Genomic DNA, 22,776 nt, shown 5'->3' on the forward strand with positions numbered 1-22,776 from the left:
CAATTTTTCAGTGTGACCTTAGAGCAAAGATCCTACAGTTACGCACATTCATGCACACTTTTAGTGCAATCTCAAGAAAGAAGGGAACACAACGTTATGATGGAAGTTGGGAGAAACCTCATTGAAGTTGGTGAGAGAGAATCATAGAATATCAGGGTTGGAAGAGACCTCAGGAGGTCATCTAGTCCAACCCCCTGCTCAAAGCAGGACCAATCCCCAGACAGATTTTTACCCCAGTTCCCAAAGTGGCCCCCTCAAGGATTGAACTCACAACCCTGGGTTTAGCAGCCCAATGCTCAAACCACTGAGCTATCCCTCCCCCCCGAAGAGCTGCTCTTCATTCAGGATAAACGTAAGTAGTAGTTAAGCTCCCTTTTGGATAAGATAGCTGAAACAATAGGAGCTACTGCCCAAAACACAGGCCACATGCAACGCCAGTCAGTTACAGAGGTAGGTGGGTGGAGGGATTTTGCTGGGGGCTGAATGCAAACACAGGGAGCTGGATATTGTTGTTTGTAGGTGTTAGCAGCCAGATCGAGACATAGTAGGCAGCAAGAAAGCCAAGGAGACAGTGAGAGAAGTACTTGTAGAGTGGCCTTAAGAGAAGGACAAAGATTTTTGGGCAGAGCGCTGGCGGGAATGAGGCTTGGAAGTGCGGGCAAAGAGACTGCCTCCTGTTTGTTTCCTATTCTGTTCAGTGAAACAGGACTTGGTGTACATTCTTTGCAAATAAACAAGATTGCATCAAAGAAATACTTGCTTCCATCATCAATTTCTCCTAAGAGAAAAAACCTGCAAAATCTTCAATATTGGCTAACTGCTTGAGTCAAAAGAGGTAATAATAATTTCACACGCATTCATAGTCCATTTTAGATGGTAAAGAACAAGCCTGCTTACAGGATGATCCATAAGTAAAAATAGTGTGATCTCAAAAAAGAAAATTTTGTCTCTCGCAGAGCTGCACCTTGCAAAGGAAATTAAAACCAATAGTGAAAGGTTCTTTAGTCATAAATAAAAAGAAAACAAGGAAAGAAGTGGACTGCAGAACACTGAGGACAGGGTGGAGATTAAAAATAATCTAGGTATGGCCCAACATTTTAACAAATACTATGCCTCAGATTTTAATAAGGGTAATCAGGAGCTTGGGAACAGTGGCAGGTTGGCTAATGGGGACAGGGATATGGAAAAAGAAATTGCCACATCTGAGGTGGAAGTCAAACTGAAACAGTTTAATGGGAGAAAACTGGGGGACCTGGGTAATTTCCATCCAAGAATATTGAAGTAATTTCATGTGGCAGTTCCAAATCCAACAGCAAGGATTTTTAATGAATCTGTAAATTTGGTGGTGGTACCCTCTGACTGGAGAATTGCAAGTACAGTACCTATATTTAAGAAAGGGAGGAAAAAAGTGATCTGGGAAACTACAGGCCCATTAGTTTGACATCAATTGTATGCAAGGTCTTAGGACAAATTTTGAAAGAGTAATTAAAGACATAAACAGTAATTGGGATAAAATACAATATGGTTGTATAAAAGGTAGGCAGACGAACCTGATGTCTTTCTTTGAGAAAATAACTGATTTTTGTAAACAAAGGAAATGCAGTACATCTAATTTGCCTGGATTTCAGTAAAGCATTACTGATATATTTGACATAGTTCCACATGGGAAATTATCAGTTAAAAGGGAGAAATGAGGATTAATAGAATGGAAAGATGGGCAAGGAACTGGTTAAAGGGAAGATTACAGCAGGTCATGCTGAAAGGTGAACTATCAGGCTGTCTTGAGACCTATCTTATTTAACATTTTCATTAATGACCTTTGCACAAAATGTGGGCGTGTGTAGTAATATCTATAGAAGACACAAAGTTGTGAGATATTGCCAATTCAGAGGAGGACTGGAATATCATACAAGAAGATTTGGACGATCTTAATGGGATGAAATTTAATTTAATAATGCAAAGTGCAAGGTCATGCACTTATGGAGTAACAGCAAGAGTTTTTGCTATAAGATGGGGATTTACCAGTTGGAAACAACAGGAGGAGAAAGAGCTGGGTGTATTGGTCAGTCACAGGATGGTTATGAGCCATCAGCAAGTTTAGGCTTGGAATTAGATGAAGGTTTCTAACCATCAGAGGAGTGAAGTTCTGGAACAGCCCTCCAAGCGGAGTACTAGGGGCAAAAAACTAGCTTGTTTCAAGACTGAGCTTGGTAAGTTTCTACAGTGACATATGGCCTATCTGTGTCTGGTGTTAACAAATATCTCCAATGGCCAGCTATGGGACACTAGATGGGGAGGGCTCAGAGTTACTGCAGAAAATTCTTTTGCAGGTGTCTAGCTAGTGCAAGGGTTCTCAAACTGGGGGTTGGGACCCCTCGGGGGTTGCGAGGTTAAAACATGGGGGGTTGTGAGTTGTCAGCCTCCACTTCAAACCACGCGTTGCCTCCAGCATTTAGAATGGTGTTAAATATACAAAAAAAATTTTTTAATTTATAAGGAGGGGGGTTGCACTCAGAGGCTTGCTATGTGAAAGGGGTCACCAGTACAAACGTTTGAGAACCACTGAGCTAGTGGGTCTTGTCCAAATGCTCAGGGTCTAACTAATCACTGCATTTGAGGTCAGGAACCTCCATAGGTGCGCCAGCACTGGAGCACCCACAGAAAAAAACTAGTGGGTGCTTAGCACCCACCGGCAGCCAGCTCACCCCTCCCCACCCAGCGCCGCCTGTCTGCAGTTGGCCCCACCGATCAACTCCTCCCCCTCCCTCCCAGTGCCTCCTGCCCGCTGCGATCAACTGTTCTGCATTGTGCAGGAGGCACTGGGAAGTGGACGGGGGGAGGGAGGACAAGAGGGGATGGGGCATGCTCAGAGGAGGGGGAGGAATGGGTGGGAAGAGGCGGGGTGGGGCGGGGACTTGGGGGAAGGGGTCAGGTGGGGGCGGGGTCTGGGGTAGAGCAGGGGGTTAAGCACCCCCCAGAACCAGAGGAAGCTGGTGCCTGTGTCCAGGTCAGATTGGCAGAGATCCTAGGGTTTTTTCCACCTTCCTCTGCAACATGGGGCACAGATCATTTGAAGGTTTGAACTAAAGGAAATGGTGGAAGTTCTGCCTCTCCCCTGCCTAAGGCTCTGGGAGGGAGTTTGGGTGCGGGAGGGAGGAGGGGTCGGGCTCTGGGAGGGAGTTTGTGTGTGGGCTATGGGTTGGGGTAGGAGGTTGGGGTGCAGGAGGGGATGCAGGGGGCAGGCTCTGGGAGGGAGCTAGGGTGCAGGGTCTGGGCTGGGGCAAGGATGCGGGAGAGGGTGAGGGGTGCAGCGCTTACCTTGGGCGGCTCCCAAAAGCGACCCACACCCCCCTCTGGCAGCAACTCCTAGGTGGTGGGCCGGAGGGGTCTCCATGCACCGGTGCCCGCAGGCACCACCCCAACTGCTCCCACTGGCCACAGCTCGGGGCGTGTGGGGAGACATGCCCCCCCACAGGGGCCACAGGGACATGCCATCCGCTTCCAGAAGCGAAGTGGGGGGGGGCAAGCTGCCTTAACCCCGTTGCGCTGCTGGTGGCGGCGGCGGGGGCCCCAGGCCCTTTTAAATTGCTTGGGGGGGGCAGGCAGGGCCGGGGGGACGCTCCCAGGAAGGCACGCAGAGTGGCAGGCCAGGCTGGGGGACAGACCTGGTCCCGAACCTTGGTGGAGCTGGGCCCCCCCCCTCTCATATTGGTGGAGCATGGGCACCATGGGCCCACACAGCTCGCCGCCCCTGCCCAGGAGGTGTGTGGGTTACACAAGCACAAGAAATGGTGGTGTGCACTTTGCCTTTGACTCTTTTTTGTGTATGTCTACACTGCAATTAAAAACCCATGGCTGGCTCAGGCAGGCTTGGGCTAAGGGACTGTTTAATTTCACTGTTTGGGCTGGCACCAAGGCTCTAGGACCCTGCAAGGTGGGAGAGTCCTAGAGCTCAGGCTGAAGCCAGAGCTGGAACCTCTCTACACCAGTAGTTCTCAACCTTTCCAGCCTACTGTACCCCTTTCAGGAGTTTGATTTGTCTTGCACACTCTTAAGTTTCACCTCACTTAAAAACTACTTGCACTGCTTGAAGATGGTATAGTGCTTACAAAAGCTTTTTTAATTTTAAGCTGGCAAGTCTGGAACTCAAAGCTTTTTTTGAAAAAATCTACTGGCTTATCTGCATACACAGGTTGTTTTGTCTTCAAATGTCATTGCAAATGCGCCAGCTTCATACCCATAGGCATGCGCAGCACATTTCATTAGGGTGTGCACCCAGGGAGTCCCGCCCTAGCCCCGCCCCCGTCCTACCCCCATCCACTCCCTCCTACTTCCCACCCCCTGACTGCCCCCCTCAGAACCCCCAACCCCCCCGCTCCTTGTCCCCTGACTACCACCTCCTGGGACCCCTGCCCCTAACTTCCCTCCAGGACCCCACCCCTTATCTAAGCCTCCCTGCTCCTTGACCCCTGACTGCCCCCCTAGGACCCTACCCCCTACCTGTCCCCTGACTGCCCCGACCCTTATCCACACCCCTGCCCCCAGACAGGCACCCGGGACTCCCACGCCTATCCAACCGCTCCCCGCCCCCTGACAGGACCCCTAGAACTCCCCACCCATACAACCCCCCCTGCTCCCTGCCTGCCCCAACCCCTCTCTACACCCCTGCCTCCTGACAGCCCCCCCGAACTCCCGACTCATCCAACCCCCCCCAGCTCCTTGTCCCTTACCACCCCCTCCAGAGACCCCCCACCCTAACTGTCCCCCCAGGACCCTCCTTGCTCCCTGTCCCCTGACTGCCCTGACCCCTATCCATCCCCCACCCCGACAGACCCCGGGACTCCCATGCCCCATCCAACCCCCCCTGCTCCGTGACTGCCCCCTCCAGAGACCCCCCCACCCCTAACCACCCCCCCGGGATCCCACCCCCTATCCAACCCACCCTGCTCCCTGTCCGCTGACTGTCCCCACCCCTTATCCAACCAGGGCTGGCTCCAGGTTTTCTGCCGCCCCAAGCGGCAAAAAAAAAAAAAAAAAGCTGTGGCAGCGCAATCATGCTGCTCCACTCTTCAGCAGCAATTTGGCGGCAGGTTCTTCGCTCCAAGAGGGACTTGCCTCCGAATTACCGCTGAAGACCCAGACATGCCACCCCAATAGCGGCCGGAGTGCAGCCCCTTAGTATCCGCCCCCCACCTGCCTAAGGCTCTGGGATGGAGTTTGGGTGGGGGAGGGGGTCTGGGGTGCAGGCTCTTGGATGGAGTTTGGGTGCTGGGTGCAGGCTCCAAGCTGGGGCAGGGGGTCGGTGTGTAGGAGGGGGTGAGGGGTGCAGGCTCTGGGACGGAGTTTGGGTGCAGGCTCTGGGCTGGGGGCATAGGAGGGGTGAGGGGTGCAGGCTCTGGGAGGGAGTTTGGGGATAGGAGGGGGTGCAGGGGTGAGGGCTGTGGGGCTGAGGATGAGGGGTTCACAATGCCGGAGGGGGCTCAGGGCTGGGGCAGAGGATTAGGGTGGATGAGGGCTGGGGCTGAGGGGTTTGGGGCGTTGGAGAGGCTCAGGGCTAGGGCGGAAGGGCAGGGTAAGGGCAGCCTGCCCTGCCATTAGGGATGGGGGGCACTAGGACCCTGGGGCAGCAGACAGCAGTTGAGCAGTAATGTGCTACGCCAGCAGTACAAGCAGGCACGGGAGAGGCGCACGCTGCTTTCTTTCAGGCAGGGATGCTCTGGGGTGGAGGGGGAGACCCGCGGGGGGTGGCAGGCGAGACCCATGGGGGGGTGGCAGGCAGGGGGGAGACCCGCGGAGGGGGGGTGGCAGGCAGGGGCCAGCCCGGGAAGGCGGGGGAGGGGCCGGTGGCTTGCTGCTGCCGGGAGAGTGGAGCCATTTGCCCACCCCTGCATTAGGGTGTGCCTGTGCACACCCGGCACACCCCGTGCGCACGCCTATGTTCATACCGTTATTTGACGATGTTTCTTTGCAAAGGAAACACAAAGCTTGAAGTGGATTGCTATCTGTAGATGTGAATCCAAAAGCAATAGATTCCTTGCAGAAGCGACAATTTTTTTCCCAGTCGTTTTCAATTTCTTACTATTTTCGGTGTGGCCATTACTGCTGCTTCCAGCTCCTTGTTTTAAAAAAATCTATCCATTTTTATATCGCAACTGCATACACTCCATGACAACTTCAATTTCATTAATGTGCTTGCATGCATAAGTAAATGACATAGAACATGTGTAATACAGTGCGTATACATGTTACTTTACAGTATAATATAGTATATAGAGCAGCATAAACAAATCATTGTATGAAATGGGCATGGCTACACTTGCGAGTTAGAGTGTATTAAAGCAGCCCTGTGCGCTCTAACTCACGACGCGTCCACACTGGCAAGGCACGTAGAGCGCTCTGACTCTGCAGCTGGAGCGCTCCTGGTAATCCACCTCCGTGAGAGGCATAACACTTGGTGCGCCCTGGCTGGAACACCGCGGCGCCAGTGTGGACGCCCTGGTCTGTTAATGCGCTCTGATCGGCCTCCAGAAGTGTCCCACAATGCCTGTTCTAGTGACTCTGGTCATCACTTTGAACTCTACTGCCCTGCCCTTAGGTGACCAACTGTCAGACCCGCCCTTTACATTCTCTGGGATTTTTGAAAATCCCCTTCCTGTTTGCTCAGCAAGGCGTGGAGTGCACTCAGCGCATCTTTGCAGGTGACCATGCCTCCACGTGCCAGGTGATCCCCAGTATGGAGCAATGGCGAGGTGCTGGACCTCATCAGTGTTTGGGGGGAGGAAGCTGTCCAGTCCCAGCTGCACTCCAGCCGTAGGAATTACGATACCTTTGGGCAGATATCAAGGACATGATGGAAAGGGGCCATGACCGGGACGTGCTGCAGTGCAGGGTTAAAGTGAAGGAGCTGCGGAATGCCTACCGTAAAGCCCGCGAGGCAAACCGCCGCTCTGGTGCTGCCCCCGCGACCTGCTGTTTCTACAAAGAGCTGGACACAATACTGGAGGGCGACCCCACCTCCACTCCGAGGACCACCATGGACACTTTAGAGCCCAGTTCAACAAGGCAGGAGGAGGAAGAGGAGGAAAGTGGGAGCAAGGGTCCTGAGGAGGAGGAAGACACCCCAGCATCCCTAGATGCATGCAGCCAGGAGCTGTTCCCAAGCCAGGAGGAAGGTAGCCAGTCACAGTGGCTGGTGCTTGGGGAAGGACAAACACCAGAGGACATGCCCGGTAAGTGGCTTTTATTTTGGGAAGGAAGTTATTAGGTGCAGGCTCTTGGGGCGAGGAGGGTTAGGGCTGCACACATGCCTACATGCGGAATAGGGCGTTGATGTGCAGGAGCGATGCCAGGGTTTTTGCCGCCCTAGGCGGCAGTGCTCCTCCTCTGAGCATTTGGCGACGGGTGTCCTTCCGCTCCGTGTCTTCGGGGCACTTCGGCGGCAGGTTCCGGAGCGAGTGAAGGACCCGCCGCCAAATTTCCGCCGAAGACCCGGAACGGAAGGACCCCCCGCCGCCTAATTTCTGCCGAGGACGGCAAAATGCTGCCCCCCAAATCCTGCCGCCCTAGGCGACCGCCTAGGGTCGCCTAGTTGAAGCGCCGGCCCTGTTGATGTGCTCTCTCACATCTCGGTAATCGGCCTCAAGTGATCTCTTCAAAGGTCTCCTCCAGAAGCTGTGCAATGCGCTTGCACAGGTTCCTTGGGAGCACTACTGTGGTCCTTGTCCCAGTCAGGCTAACATGTCCGCGCCACTGTGCTGTGACGGGCAGGGGGACCATTGCTGCACACAGGCAAGTTGCATATGGGCCAGGGCGGAAGCCACATTGTAGTAGAAGACACTCCCTTGCTTCCCAGGTCACCCTCAGCAGCGAGATATCTTCCAGGACGAACTCCTGTGGAAAATGTGGGGACAGTGTTCAGTATAGGGGCCCACTGCAGCTACTGGCTCTCCCCAAGGCACAGAGCCCCAGAGGACAGTACAGCAGTGAAACAATCAGTCCCCCCCGACCCTGTGCTTACTCACCATTTTGGGGCTCCTGTGGGTTATGTGCGCTTGCTTTGGGACGGGCAAATTCTGCTATTGTGTAGACTGTGCTTGTCTTTAAGTATGGGCAAATCATTCCTCTGTCTGGTAGGAACAATGCTGCCTCTGTTAAGTGTTGCATTTTGCCTTACAGATGCAACCTTGAGATCTCAGCCGTCCATGTTATCACCGTCCGAAAGACTCCAAAGAATTAGGAAGATGCCCCGTAGAAGCAAAGAAGACATGCTGCATGAAATAATGCAGCAGTCCATGAAAATCAAGAAGCGCAGGAATGGAAGGAGGGTGAAAGGAGGTTCCACCAGCAGAATGCGGCATGCCGGCACCAAAGCATGGAGCGCCAGCACCACAGCATGGAGTGGCTAATAAGCATTATGAAGCGCCAAGCGGACTTGATCCAGGCGCTTGTAGTCATGCAGGTGGAGCACTACCGCCCCCCCCCCGCAGCCCTTGTCTCAAAACTGTTTCCCTTGTGCCCCCATGTCACTGCCAACCCACTTTCCCCAACATCCAGGTTCTTATCGCCACCAGCTGCCTCCAACACCTGTAGCTTCACCACCCAGCCCTGCAAACTATGACCTTTACCCACTGCACTCAACCCCCATCATCATGCATTTTAGCCAGCCTGAAGTGCAGCACTCATTGCATAGCACTCCAGACAGGAAGGCTGAGTATGAGAACAGGACATACGCAAATCTGTGATTGAACAGTTCCCCACCCCTTACCCTTTCTGTTTCCCAAGCAGTTGTGTTTCTTTTCAATAATTTTCTTTTAAATAATTGGCTTTGAAAACATTCTTTATTAATGCATTAAGTAAAAGATACCTTAGCCCAGGAAAGCAACAGGCACTGCAAGTCAGTGTAGCAAGCACAGATTCCTACTAACATTGAAACCACTGCACTTCACTCCCGTGTAGGGCACCAAACATTTCTGGTGGCTTTCAGCCTCAAATTGCTCCCTCAAGACATCCCTAATCCTTGCAGCCCCACGCTGGGCCCCTCTAATAGCCCTGCTCTCTAGCTGTTCAAATTCAGCCTCCAGGTGTTGAACCTCCAAGTTTCATGCCTGAGTGAATCTTTCTCCCTTCCCTTCACAAATGTTATGGAGGGTATAGCACGCGGATATAACTGCGGGGATGTTGTCATCAGCCAGGTCCAGCTTCCCATATAGAGAGTGCCAGCGGCCCTTTAAATGGCTAAAAGCACACTCCACAGTCATTCTGCACCGGCTCAGCCTGTTGTTGAACTGCTCCTTGCTGCTGTCAAGGCTCCCTGTGTAGGGTTTCATGAGCCACGGCATTAAAGGGTAAGCAGGGTCTCCAAGGATCACAATGGGCATTTCGACTTCCCCTACGGTGATCTTCTGGTCTGGGAAAAATGTCCCTGCTTGCAGCTTCCTGAACAGGTCAGTGTTCCGAAAGATGCGTGCATCATGCACTTTTCCGGGCCAGCCTGCGTTAATGTCAATGAAACGCCCATGGTGATCCACAAGCGCCTGGAGAACCACAGAGGAATACCCCTTCCGATTAACGTACTTGGATGCTAGGTGGGGTGGTGCCAGAATTGGAATATGCGTCCCATCTATCGCCCCTCTGCAGTTAGGGAAACCCATTTGTGCAAAGCCAGCCACAATGTCATGCATGTTACCCAGAGTCACGGTTCTTCTGAGCAGGATGCGATTAATGGCCCTGCAAACTTGCATCAACAAGATTCCAACAGTCGACTTTCCCACTCCAAACTGGTTAGCAACCAATCAGTAGCTGTCTGGAGTTGCCAGCTTCCAGATTGCAATAGCCACCCTCTTCTCCACCGGCAGGGCAGCTCTCAATCTCTTGTCCTTACACTGCATGGTGGGAGTAAGCTCATCACAGTCCCATGAAAGTGGCTTTTCTAATCCGAAAGTTCTGCAGCCACTGCTCGTCATCCCAGACTTGCATGACGATGTGATCCCACCACTCAGTGCTTGTTTCCCGAGCCCAAAAGCAGCATTCCGCGGTGGTGAGCATGTCCGTGAATGCCACAAGCAATCTTCAAAAATAACAGGAGTACTTGTGGCACCTTAGAGACTAACAAATTTATTAGAGCATAAGCTTTCGTGGGCTACAACCCACTTCTTCGGATGCATATAGAGTGAACCATATATTGAGGAGATATATATACACACACATACAGAGAGCATGAACAGGTGGGAGTTGTCTTACCAACTCTGAGAGGCCAATTAAGTAAGAGAAAAAAAACTTTTGAAGTGATAATCAAGATGGCTCAGTACAGACAGTTTGATAAGAAGCAAGTGTGAAAATACTTACAAGGGGAGATAGATTCAATGTTTGTAATGGCTCAGCCATTCCCAATCCCTATTTAGCCCTGCTAAATGGCTGAGCCATTACAAACATTGAATCTATCTCCCCTTGTAAGTATTTTCACACTTGCTTCTTATCAAACTGTCTGTACTGAGCCATCTTGATTATCACTTCAAAAGTTTTTTTTCTCTTACTTAATTGGCCTCTCAGAGTTGGTAAGACAACTCCCACCTGTTCATGCTCTCTGTATGTGTGTGTATATATATCTCCTCAATATATGGTTCACTCTATATGCATCCGAAGAAGTGGGTTGTAGCCCACGAAAGCTTATGCTCTAATAAATTTGTTAGTCTCTAAGGTGCCACAAGTACTCCTGTTATTTTTGCGGATACAGACTAACACGGCTGCTACTCTGAAACAAGCAATCTTGTGTCATATGTGTTACGCGAGTCAATATCATCATCGGACTTCTCACTGTCAGTTTGTAGCTTAAGGAGTAACTCGACTGCCAAACGTGACGTGCTGGCGAGACCCATCAGCATATTCCTCAGCACTTCGGGATCCATTCCCGCAAACCGAAAGGGAAGACAGAGCGCACAGTACAAAAGTTGAAAGATAGCACCAAATGTGGACGGAAGCACAGGGAATGCTGGGATGCGAATTGATGCATCACAGGGCGTTGGGACAGGACCCAGAATGCCCCGCACCCCCTACCCCCTTCCCACAAGCCACAGTGCCAGAATGGGAAGAGGTGCTCTGTGGGATAGCTGCCCATAATGCACCGCTCCCAATGTCGCTGCAAGTGCTGCAAATGTGGCCACGCCAGTGCACTTGCAGCTGACAGTATGGACACACTGCAGCGTTTTCCCTACTGCACTGTCCGAGGGCTGGTTTAACTCTCAGTGCTCTACATCTGCAAGTGTAGCCATGCCCTTAGTTTGTACTGACTTTGCTAGTGCTTTTTATGTAGCCTGTTGTAAAACTAGGCAAATACCTAGATGAGTTGACATACTCCTTAGAGAACCTCTGCATACCGCCAGAGTACCCCTGATTGAGAACCACTGCTCTACACCACAATTAAACAACCCTGAAGCTAGCTGAGGGTGTCTACTGCACTGTAGACATACCCATCATTTCTATTTTCATCATTCCTCCTTTTTCATCTTCATTTTTATTAACTATATTGCTCCCTCTTTATAATTTTATATACATCAACATTTTAAAAAGCACATGAAGATACATTTTTACAGTGTTTGAAGCTTAATAAAACAACATCTAAACACTACAGAAATCAACTTCTTGGTGTCCATTCACAAGTAATGAAAAAGCAATTTAAAACCCTTGTGCCTCATCTTTTCAAACGTGCAAAATCAGTAAGTTTCTACAAGGAAACTTCTGGCAGCCCTTCTCAGGAATGGGCCTGGCAAACGCACTTCTCTGTTGCCCAGCAGAAAACAGTAACTGACACACGCAGAATTCCTAGTTCTTCCTCCTAGGCCGCTTAGCTGTTTTCTTTAGCAATTTCTTTGAGGCATGGGCTGCGACTTTTACACCATCAAAGCCACTGTCAGCGCTTAATATGCCGCGAGGATCCGAGTCTCCTGGGGCGGCTCCAGCATGAGATGACCCGCAGACCCTCGCACAGCCCAAGCGCCTCACTACATTGTGCACTGAGAGTCCGGCTGCGCCAGCAGGGCAGTGACACGCCAGATCTTGCAGCCTGCCCGACCCCAGGTGGGGTGCGGTGGGCAGGCTCAGCCCCGCACGACGGCCCGTGCGCTGGAGTTCAGGGTTACGTAGGAATATGTAAATTAGCTCAGACAGGCAGCACTTGGGATAAACTGTTAGCGCGAGAGCGAGGCCGCCGCTACCCAAGCGCGTGCTCCCAATGAGCGGCTCCTCCCGCCCCGCGTGAGCCCATGGCTCTCCCTGTCAGAGACGCCCCGAGCCCCTTCCCAGAATCACACCCCCTCCCTGGCCCCGGAAGAAGTTGTGGTGCTTGCCCCGGAAGTTGTCCCGGGTAGAGTCCGGCCCAGAGCGAGGCCCTGCTGCTGCCGCTATCGAGAGTTGCAGTTGTTGCCGGGGCTGTGGAAGGACAGAGCGCCGCGGTCTCCCCGCCCCCGGAGGCTCGGCCCGGTCCGGTCCCGCCCCTGCCAGTTTCGCGGCCAGTCCTGGGCTCATGGAGAATGTAAGTGCTGGGCAGGGCCCGGCGCCTTCCCCCGGGTGCCCGCAGCCGGCTTCTGGGGGCGCAGCGTCCTGGGGCCCGGCCCGGCTCTTCCTGGCGGTGACTGGTGCCAGTGGGAGAGTCCTGGGCTGCGGGAGCCGCTGCTCCCTATTGGCCCTGTTCTGGGCGTCCCTTGGGGAGCGACGTGCCGCTGGGAGAGGGGGGCCGGGCTGGGGACGTGTTTCTGTCAGTGGGGGGAGGGGGACCTGCCGCCGTGCTTGGGGGGCCGAGCGTGGGGTTGTCAAGTCGCTGAGGCGAGTGTAGGGCTGGAGACCATCGCCGTGTAGGGCTCAGGTGAGGGGTTGGGTTTGGTTTGCTTGGGGGCTAACCTTAGGGTGACCAGACAGCAAGTGTAAAAAATCGGGACCAGGGTGTGGGGGTAATAAGAGCCTATATAAGAAAAAGACCCCAAAATTGGGACTGTCCCTATAAAATCGGGACATCTGGTCACCCTAGCTAACCTGTCGTTGCGTGTGTTGCCAGTGGGGGTGGAGTGAGTGTGGGGAGGAGTTGGGGGAGGTCAGAAATGACTGTAAAAACAAAGGTGAGCCCTAAAAGCTGTCTTGTGTGTGGGTTTACTGGAGGCAGCTCCTGTATGGTGTGGTCCCTGGGCTTGCAGACCATTCACCAGCTGATTTGCCTGCTGGGTCAGCCTTACTTACCCTGTGTGTCCTGTCAAGGTTCCCTCTGTAGCTGTTACTGCTTCTATAATGTGCATCTTAGGACTAGTATGTTTGCTATTGCATGTCCCTGATTGTGGTGTATTAACTCCAGGACGCCCAGTAGTCCTGGAACTTTAAAGGTACTGGTCCTGACTCTCAAAACTAATTCTGAATTTAACTAGATTGATGAGTTAGTGCCAAAATAGCAGAAGTGTCTGATATATGTGGATGGGGCGGGGATTCTGAAAATTTACCTCTGTCAGTGAAAATATATTAAAAGTTATGCCTAATATTTCAAGTAGAAAATTCCCTTTTTGTAATCTCCTGCTAGGATTGGCCTCAGAAAGTTAAACGGTGCAAATGGTGTCTCACATCCTAGTTAATTATAGTGGACCACCAGGTCTGCTATAGCTAAGGTTTAGACCAGCTTTTTGTTTAAATCAGTTCTATGACAGTTTTGCAACTTTCTAAGTGCTATGTCTGCAATACTGAGTTTTAACATTTTGAGAAAATTCTTAGCTAATTTTAATCTTCCTTTCATTGGCAATCCATAGAAACCAATGATCATATTCAGGTACCACTTAAAATTTTAGTTGACACTTAAGTCATAGAATGATATACCTTTCAGTTGTGGTGCATGTACATAATAGAAGTTAGGCTTAATATTGGGAAGAGTTTTGTATTTGTAATTTTCTCCAGTGTAACCTCAATATTTTGTATTAGTAGTTTTTTCTGATGATTTCATTTCCTAATGACTCTTTTGTAAATATACTCCTCTAAAACTTCTTAACTCTTTTGACTGAACACTAATACGTAAGTGACATTTAGCATAATGTGCATATAGTTTTTCTGAATAACTTATTTTGGTTTTAAACAGCCTTAAAATATTCGTAGCCCTTCTACTTTAAAATACCACTTTTATAATCTGGTAACTATGTTGTCATTTTTTTTCTTTTTGGGAGATGATGAGCTGTATACATTATTGCATGTTTTTGTGGTGCATTTGCGATGGTCTGGTATTAAGACATGTGGGTTCAGATCCAGTAAATGCCCTATATTCCTACTGAAGTCAGCATGAATTCTGCAAGTTGACTCTGTTGTATATTTTCCTCGGTTAAATACTGCACTGAAAACATACAGTGCTTTATAAATGTATTTGCTGTTTTTTTTTGTTTAAAAGGAAATGTGTTTATATTGGAATAAATTTACCAGTGCAATACTAATATTAATAAATTTCGTTCCCTTCCTTATTTGACTCTAATTTGGATGTCGCTCCTTAACTAACAACTCCTTAGTTCATATGATTCTGTGTCAAGAAAAATTGAAAATGCTTATTGAAACAATATTCCTGCAAATATATGTCTAGCTAAACTTCTTTTCATGATTTTTGCTTACTTTCATGCTTGTTTATTTTAATCACAAGGTGGTCAATTTAGTTGTTTAAGATTATACTGCAATTTTTCTGTGGACCATCTCCTTGTAAGGTTGTCAAGACTTCAGATTTGAAATGAGTGTGGAGGAAAGAAGTTTAGTTTAATTTTACCTGAAAATTTGCTGTATTTGGTGGAATTACGTATGCTCAGAGTAGCAAGGCTAATCAGTTCATTAGAGGACAACCTGATCCTTCCCAGGGTCATCCCTCTGCAGAGCTGTCGCAAGCACTACTTTGAGACTAAAAGTAATTTAGCACTCAGACTGATAAGTGACAAATAAGTCATCTGACATAGGTAGGTGGGGAGGGGATTTTCAAGATGTACCAAAAAGTAATCCTGTATGTACACATGTATGAAAAGACATACCTAACTGAAGTATATTTATAGTGGCAAATTCCCCCTGGTTGTTTATTAAGTAATCAATAAATAGTTCTAGCTTGTTTTGACTTACTGTGTTCAACTACCTCATTTCTTTGTCTTCATAAGTACTCTACGACTGATTCATGTTTGCCATTTTGCCATCTTTTAACATTAAAAATAACTCTAAAAAGTAAATAAGTGCTGATCCTATCTATTGCCAATCATTTTTGTCAGGAAAAATAAAATATTTGACACTTAATGTATATTAACATTTGTGTTTGCATAATCTGTCCTGCAAACACTTTTACATATGTGCTTAATTTTACACATTAGTTCCTTTGAAGTCAGTCGGGCTATTCGGGTACGTAAAATTAAGCATGTAAATTTGCAGGATTTTGTCTGCTTGAATTGATATGATTATACATGTCTATTCTGTGTTCTGTACTGTTGTTAGTGCTCAGTCAGTGAACTACCTGGAAATTATACCCTGCTAAATCGAATGTTCTAAAAATAAGTTACTTTTTGTAACATAATTTAATCTTGCTGCATATATTCTTTATTCTTATTCAGTACTCTGAGAGACTTCTTGGTGGTTCCAAACTAATTATGAATGCAGTTACATCCATTTCACTATGTGTCCAATCAGAACCTGTTGAAATCAGTTCATTCCCATTGACTGCAGTGAGCAATGGATCAGGCCTTATAGTTTAAAGAATGCAGCTCTTAAGATAGTGGATGAAATTCATGACTGATTAGAGGGGCCAGTTAACAGGGCACTTCCTAAAGCAACATTTAAATCCCATATATCTTTAATTTGGGGTTGAAGTGGGCATAAATGGTGCATAGGGCCTTGTGTTGATGTTCGGCAAGTTAAAAAACTGCAGCCAGTTTGAGCTGTGACTATTTGGATCTCTCAGCTAGGGGTATAATAGTTAACTCAACATTTATGCTGCTGCTGTTTTGCATTTTATTCAACATGGAGAATGAAACTAAAACAGTGAAGTTGATCAGTTTGTAGATGATTTCATTTTCTGGGTTTTGCACGTCAGCAGTTGTTAAGTTTCCAAAAATTTACGACAACACTTAAACTTTAATTGAAACAAGTTTATTTTTTAACTTACTAAAATCATGAATAGAGCTCTATTTGTGTTAGGTATTGGTAAACTTTTTAGCAACCGTAGACTGAAAAATACTACATATCTTTAATTCTGGGGTGTCAAACTCATTTGGCTCAGAGGGCTGAATTGCATGTTAAATTATGGTTCATGGTCTGGGGCATAGAGGACTTCAGATTCTTCTCGATCCAGACCAGTCTGACATTGATGTCACTAGGAGCTTTGGAGTGAGATCAAGGGAAGGATCTGCCCTTTTTGTAGTAACTAAACTTAGGTACTCTTCTTTTAGTACTTTATTGTCACATTCAGCAACATTCAGTAGGAAAAATATGCCCCCCTTTTAGAGCCACTGTTTCTGCCCTCTGTTTTCCCCCCCAATCTCCTTTCTTTCTCTCTCCATCTTCCCTGTTTGTTTACTCTGTTTTCCCTCTGCATTTCCCTACCTGAAACAACTCCCATTTCCCACCTCCTTGTAAGCTTACCTCCCACACCCCCTTCCCCATTCTATCCATGAAAATGATCAGCTGAAAATAGTTGATGTTGACACTGAAATGTTGTCACTGGATTTTAGATCTGAGCCACCAGGCTTCCCCCCCCCATGAGATTAATAGGAAGAAGGGGAGTGCATGCTCCTCAGTCACTGTTTCCAGCTGTCTGCAGACTCAGGCACCTGTCATTGCAGCAGTTTAGCTAAGTTCACATTTACAAACTTTTTTTTTTTTTTTTTAAACTATTAGGATTAGGAACTTATTTAAAGAAGAAAAAGAGAGCTGAAATTCTACACAGTCTGAACATGTCCTGTGGGAAATGTAAATACATCATGCACACCATATCCAGCCCATGGGCATTATGTTTGACAACCAGCTTTAATCAGTTTAACTGAGAAACTTTTGGTGGTGAGGTTAGGAGGGACAAATCTGTTGAATATGTGCATGTTCTTAAAGGCATGAAGAATCACAACATCCCTACCACCTAAATTAATAAGAGGCTTCAGTATAAGTTGACCTTTTTAGTGTTGCTACATTTGTTATAATTTTCTATGTATTTACATTAGTGTGGTTTATATTTTGGCAGTGATCATTCATAATGCAAATAGGTTCCTGAAACAATGATTCTTAATTTAGCATTTATGGCAGATGCAGCAGTGAATTAAAACGTCTACCCAGGAAATGGTAAGACTCTACAATGTGGTAAAGGGGTGTGTGTATGTGCTCTCTCTCTGTCAGTAAAATTGATCACATTGACATCTTCAAAATAACTCTTTCACATACACAGAGAAACGATTGTCAACGGTGGTCAAATTTCTTGGTATAACAGAAGTTAATATTCTGATTGTGTGGAAGTTGAAATACAGCAGCTCTAAACTGTTCCACTATAAAAATGTTTAAGGGGGATGGATTTAAAATTTTCTGTTAATAGACTTTTTCTGTCGTAATCAGTGTATACAAACTCATTCTCTTTATACTTGGATCTGTGATGTATTCTCTGGCATACCACTATCTTCTGCTCTTACCACTTCATTGCTTCTAGCTGAGTTGCAAAACAAAAGTTTCTAGTTGTCATGGTTGGGGAGAAGAGTTTGCAAATATGGATGCTAATGACTCAAAAACCAAAGGGTGAATAAAAAGAACCCCACATTTATTTATTTTTAAAAATCTCATGATTTGTTTGGGGGCTTGGCTCATGATTTTGGTGTGGTTGGCCTTGACAATATTCTGCACACTGCTTGGTGAGGACAGAGTGGTGCTCCTGCATTGTTGTGACCAGCTGCTGTCTTTCTGTCTAGGACATCACATCTGTTACCCACACAACTTGTTTTGGCTTTACCCAAGGTGCTGTCAAATCCATGAGCGTGGTTCAGTGGTTGGAGCAGAGAATTGGGTGTCAAGACCTGGGTTCTGTTCCCATATGTCACTGATTCGCTTTTAAGTTAATGATACCTGGTTTGTGTGGAAACAGTCCTATTACAGTACACTTCTGAATCAAGGTCTCAAGTACATTTTTAGGTTTTATCTACCTTCTCTTTCACACTATGTAGTAAGTCAAAGAGGAAATATTCTCTACTGCAAGTGAATTAGTTTGTTGGATGTAAACTTCATTTTTTAAGTTTGTTCAATAAGCATTTGGCTTTTTTTAAGGTATTCATATTTCTTTCTGTGTATATTTGACTTTGTGACTTTTGTTCAGGAAAATGTGTGCTTCAGAACTACTACTTTTTTGAAATATCTATACCTATAATAAAAGCCAAGTACTATACGGCAGTTGGCATATTTGTAATACTGCAAGTTTTTTGGATGACTACTCAAATTCAAGAGGGGTTTGATCATCACATTTTTAGTTCTAAGAGAAGACCTTCTTTTTCCTTGACTCCTCTCCGTTGGTTTTTCTTCATGGTGGTATTGGTACTGGCAGAGCTGAGATGCTGCTGCAGTCATTCATACAGCAGATGACGGTTAGTGTAAACCACTGATCCATTACTGTGTGCTGGCTCAATGGTGAAAAGTTGCTGTAATTTCCTGCCTCTCTTTCAAAGAGAAAATGGACCCTCTATCCTGGTATGCTGGAAGCTGGAATTCTGTAGTTTGCAACAGTTGATCAAAGTTCTTTAACTTGTCTTCAGAGCTGGAATTTAAATCATGTTGCCTTGCCGATAATTCTGGTGATTACTATGGTGTGGTCCAACAAACTGTTATGTCACCCCACAGACTTATTTGCCGAATTGCTTATCCTTGATTGATCCTATAACTGCAAACATTATTTTTCAAGCAAGTTGGTTTGTAAACACTTTGGGGGAGAGGCCATGCCTTCCAACATGTTTGTACAGCATCTAGCACAATGTCATCCCACTCTGGATGGAGACATTTTCAGTATTACCGCTATACAATTACTAATAATGATTATAATTAATTGCTTAAACATTTGGATGATTGTACTTAAATGTTAAAATATGGATGTCAATAATCAATATAATACTAGTTAAGAACCTGACAATTGTATTTTCATCTTCATGCTAGTTGACAACATTTCCTTAATTGTACAAGTATTCCTAGTATGGAATGGCTTTATTTTATTTTTTGTGTGGTAGAACAAGCGTTCTAGAGGAAATCTTGAATGTGATGGAGAGTTGGCTGTTTTTGCTGTGTCTTTAGAAACTAGTGACACCTTTGCCCCTCATGGAGACATTGAAGCAATAATTTTAGAGGAACTCCCACTGTACTTCACAGAAATGCAAACTCGGTTTTATATATAAACTGTTTCAAGTGAAGAATGAATGATCTCTAGTGTTTGCTATATTCCAGTTCAGTACAAATGCATCGTACGCTGAACTTACTTGAAGTGACAGCAATAGTTCTTTATTTAGTTGCATAGCAGAGCAAAACAGAGCTGACTATACAGCAGTTGTCTTTCAGACATGTCTAAATTTTTCAGTCTATTTATGACTATCAACAAACACTTTGTACATAGTTTTGCTATGCGTTGAATGCTTCTATTTTCCTTTAATTTAGCTTAAAACTAGTAATGGAATTCCTGAGGTTTTGAAAGGAATAGTTCTTGGCAAGCCTACAGTTTTGAAACCAAAGGCAAATTAAGATACCAAGCAACACAGGGAGGACTAGGACTAATTCAGAGAAGAATGTTAAAATTCTTCTGACATTTTAGAGACAGTCGTATTTATATAAAAAAAGACATTTCTTTTTAAAAATCAGTGTTTAAAAGTGCAAATGTAAATATTATAAAAAATTGTTTTTAAAAAACAAAAAATAATCCTCTAGCTCTACTCAGTGTCACTTAGATGTTAGTTTTTTTCAGCCAAGCATTAAGGCTACAGAATATTTCAGACTTTTGATGGGCTGTATTAAATATTATTTCAAATATTGATTTGCAGATGTAATTATTTCCTTAATCTACAGAATGATATTGCTTTTAAATTACAGCAAAAATGGTAACTGAAAAAACAAATCTAATCCTCCTCAGCAGTAAGAACTGTACAACTATCAGAGGGGTAGCCGTGTTAGTCTGTATCCACAAAAACAACGAGGAGTCTGGTGGAACCTTAAAGCCTAACAGATTTATTTGGGTATAAGCTTTTGTGGGTAAAAAAAACACTTCTTCAGATGCATGGAGTGAAAATTACAGATGCAGGCATAAATATACTGACACACGAAGAGAAGGGAGTTACCTTACAAGTGGAGAACCAGTGTTGACAGGGCCAATTCAATCAGGGTGGATGTGGTCCACTCCCAATAACTGATGAGGAGGTGTCAATACCAAGAGAGGGAAAATTGCTTTTGTAGTGAACCAGCCACTCCCAGTCCCTGTTCAAGCCCAATTTAATGGTGTTAAATTTGCGAATGAATTGTAGCACTGCAGTTTCTCTTTGAAGTCTGTTTTTGAAGGTTTTTTTTTTTTTTTTTTTTTTGGAAGGATGGCTACTTTTAAATCTGTTATAGAATGTCCAGGGAGATTGAAGTGTTTTCCTACTGGCTTTTGTATGTTACCATTCCTGATGTCTGATTTGTGTCCATTTATTCTTTTACGTAGAGACTGTCCGGTTTGTTCAATGTACATGGCAGAGGGGCATTGCTGGCACATGATGGCATATATCACGTTAGTAGATGCGCAGGTGAATGAGCCCCTGATGGTGTGGCTCATGTGGTTGGGTCCTCTGATGGTGTTGCTAGAGTAGATATGGGGACAGAGTAGGCAACGAGGTTTGTTACAGAGATTGGTTCCTGGGTTCGTGTTTCTGTGGTGTGGGGTGTAGTTGCTGGTGAGTATTTGCTTCAGGTTGGGGACCTCTCTGTAAGAGAGGACTGGCCTGCCTCCCAAGGTCTGTGAGAGAGAGGGATCATTTTCCAGGATAGGTTGTAGATCGTTGATGATGCGCTGGAGAGGTTTTGGCTGTACGTGATGGCCCGTGGTGTTCTGTTATTTTCCTTATTGGGCCTGTCCTGTAGTAGGTGACTTCTGGGTACCCATCTCGCTCTGTCAATCTGTTTCTTCTGTTTCCTCACTTCCCCAGGTGGGTATTGTAGTTTTAAGAATGCTTGATAACTGTACAACTATTAACCAGTGCAATATGCCAGTCCAAAATTTATTTAAAACTGGGTGAGACACACCTGACTGCCCCTCTACACTCCACTTCATGCACCATTTCTATGAATCACTTACGCAGTACTCAGCCTTTTTTGGTGACTGCATCACCTCCTGATTTGTGTGCCACCATCCAATCTTGCATCTCCTGCTCGATTTCTTGCAGTCATCTTAAGACTAATGTGGCCTAAACTGAACTCCTCTTCCCTTCCAATCTCTGCTCATTCCCTCACCATTTTCAATCACTGCTGACAAATACCACCATCCTCCCTGTCACTCGGGCCAATAACCTGGGAGTTGTCTTTGGTTACATTCTCTCCCTGGACCTGCACATCCATGTTTTTTGTCCAAATACAGCTGCCTCTTTCTCCAAAATGTTTCCAAGATAAGTCCTTTCTTTTTATCTTCACAGCTAAAGTTCTCGTTCAGGTCCTTATGTGACTTGAGGTGTCAGGGTAGCCCACACTGAAAATGCCAAGATCAGGGCAGGCAAAAAGGAGAGCAGATGCTCCCCAAACTTGTGGCTAACACTAGTTAGTCACTAATCAGTCACAAACTGAGCTCCTGATCCCTCATACTGGTTATCAAGAAGCTTAAAAAAAAGAAAAAAAGAAATCATACAGCCCCCTTTATTGCATTCCAGTCTCTGGCTCCCAATCAGCAAATAAGTCTAATAAAGTGAGAAGTTATTTAAAACTCTAGACACTACAAAATGTTCTTCCGATCCCCGAAAGGCCAGCCACATTACCAGATCAAGACTAGTTTGGATCTTACCCAAAATACCACGCTGCCAGTCAGTCTTTTAGTATCTAAAACTAAAGGTTTTATTGTAAACAAAAAGAGAAAGAAGAGAGTTGTTAAATGGTCAACACAATCAGATAAATATATAGACTTCAGAGTCCATATTTCAGGTTCTTAGCAGCATTGGTGAGTTTACTGTCTTGTAAAGTCCCTTTGGAACACATGCAAAATTTGAATGGTTGTATCAGTCCTTTATTCAAAGCTTCAGTTTGTAGAGAAGTTACTCCAAGGTGAGAAGCAGGTTTGAAGACAAAATGGAGAAGATGCAGCTGCCTTTTTATATCCTTTGCTATGTGGCTTGTACATCCTCTGTCCCAAACACAAGCTCTCAGCATGTGGAAAAGCACTCGGAGTCCCCTGTCCACAGGCATGTCCCTACATGTCCTGCAGACTGATAGGTGTAGCCACAGTTTCTCTCAGTGGGTTCATTGTACAGCTGAGTGCCCTTGATGGGCCATTAAACAGGCTGGATAGTGTTGATGCCAATCTGTTTTGGTGTGTCACCCAGATCCACAGCACATATGAGATCTCAATATATCACACACATTTATAACTTGCGATACAAAGGTGATACATATAAATAAGCATATTTAGCAAATCATAACTTTTCCACTGATACCTTACATGGCACCTATTGTAAGATTCATTGCAGTCACCCATATTCCATACAGCGTCACACCTTATTTACTACTTTGACTACTGTAAGGCCTGGTCTACACTACGACTTTAATTCGGATTTAGCTGCCTTA

At 46.3% G+C, this 22,776-nt stretch overlaps 1 protein-coding gene across 1 annotated transcript in view; it reads left to right on the top strand.

Annotated features, from left to right (window-relative positions):
* The first annotated feature begins 12,405 nt into the window (after positions 1-12,405).
* The window catches only part of FRS2 (fibroblast growth factor receptor substrate 2), an 87,416-nt gene continuing 77,045 nt past the window's right edge, over positions 12,406-22,776 (top strand). The window contains exon 1 of the mRNA XM_065414614.1: positions 12,406-12,526. The gene's annotated coding sequence lies outside the window, so the exon portion shown is untranslated. The remainder of the gene's footprint in view (positions 12,527-22,776) is intronic.

The sequence above is a fragment of the Emys orbicularis genome, chromosome 1, assembly GCF_028017835.1.
Source record: "Emys orbicularis isolate rEmyOrb1 chromosome 1, rEmyOrb1.hap1, whole genome shotgun sequence".
In the NCBI taxonomy this organism is placed as follows: domain Eukaryota; kingdom Metazoa; phylum Chordata; order Testudines; family Emydidae; genus Emys; species Emys orbicularis.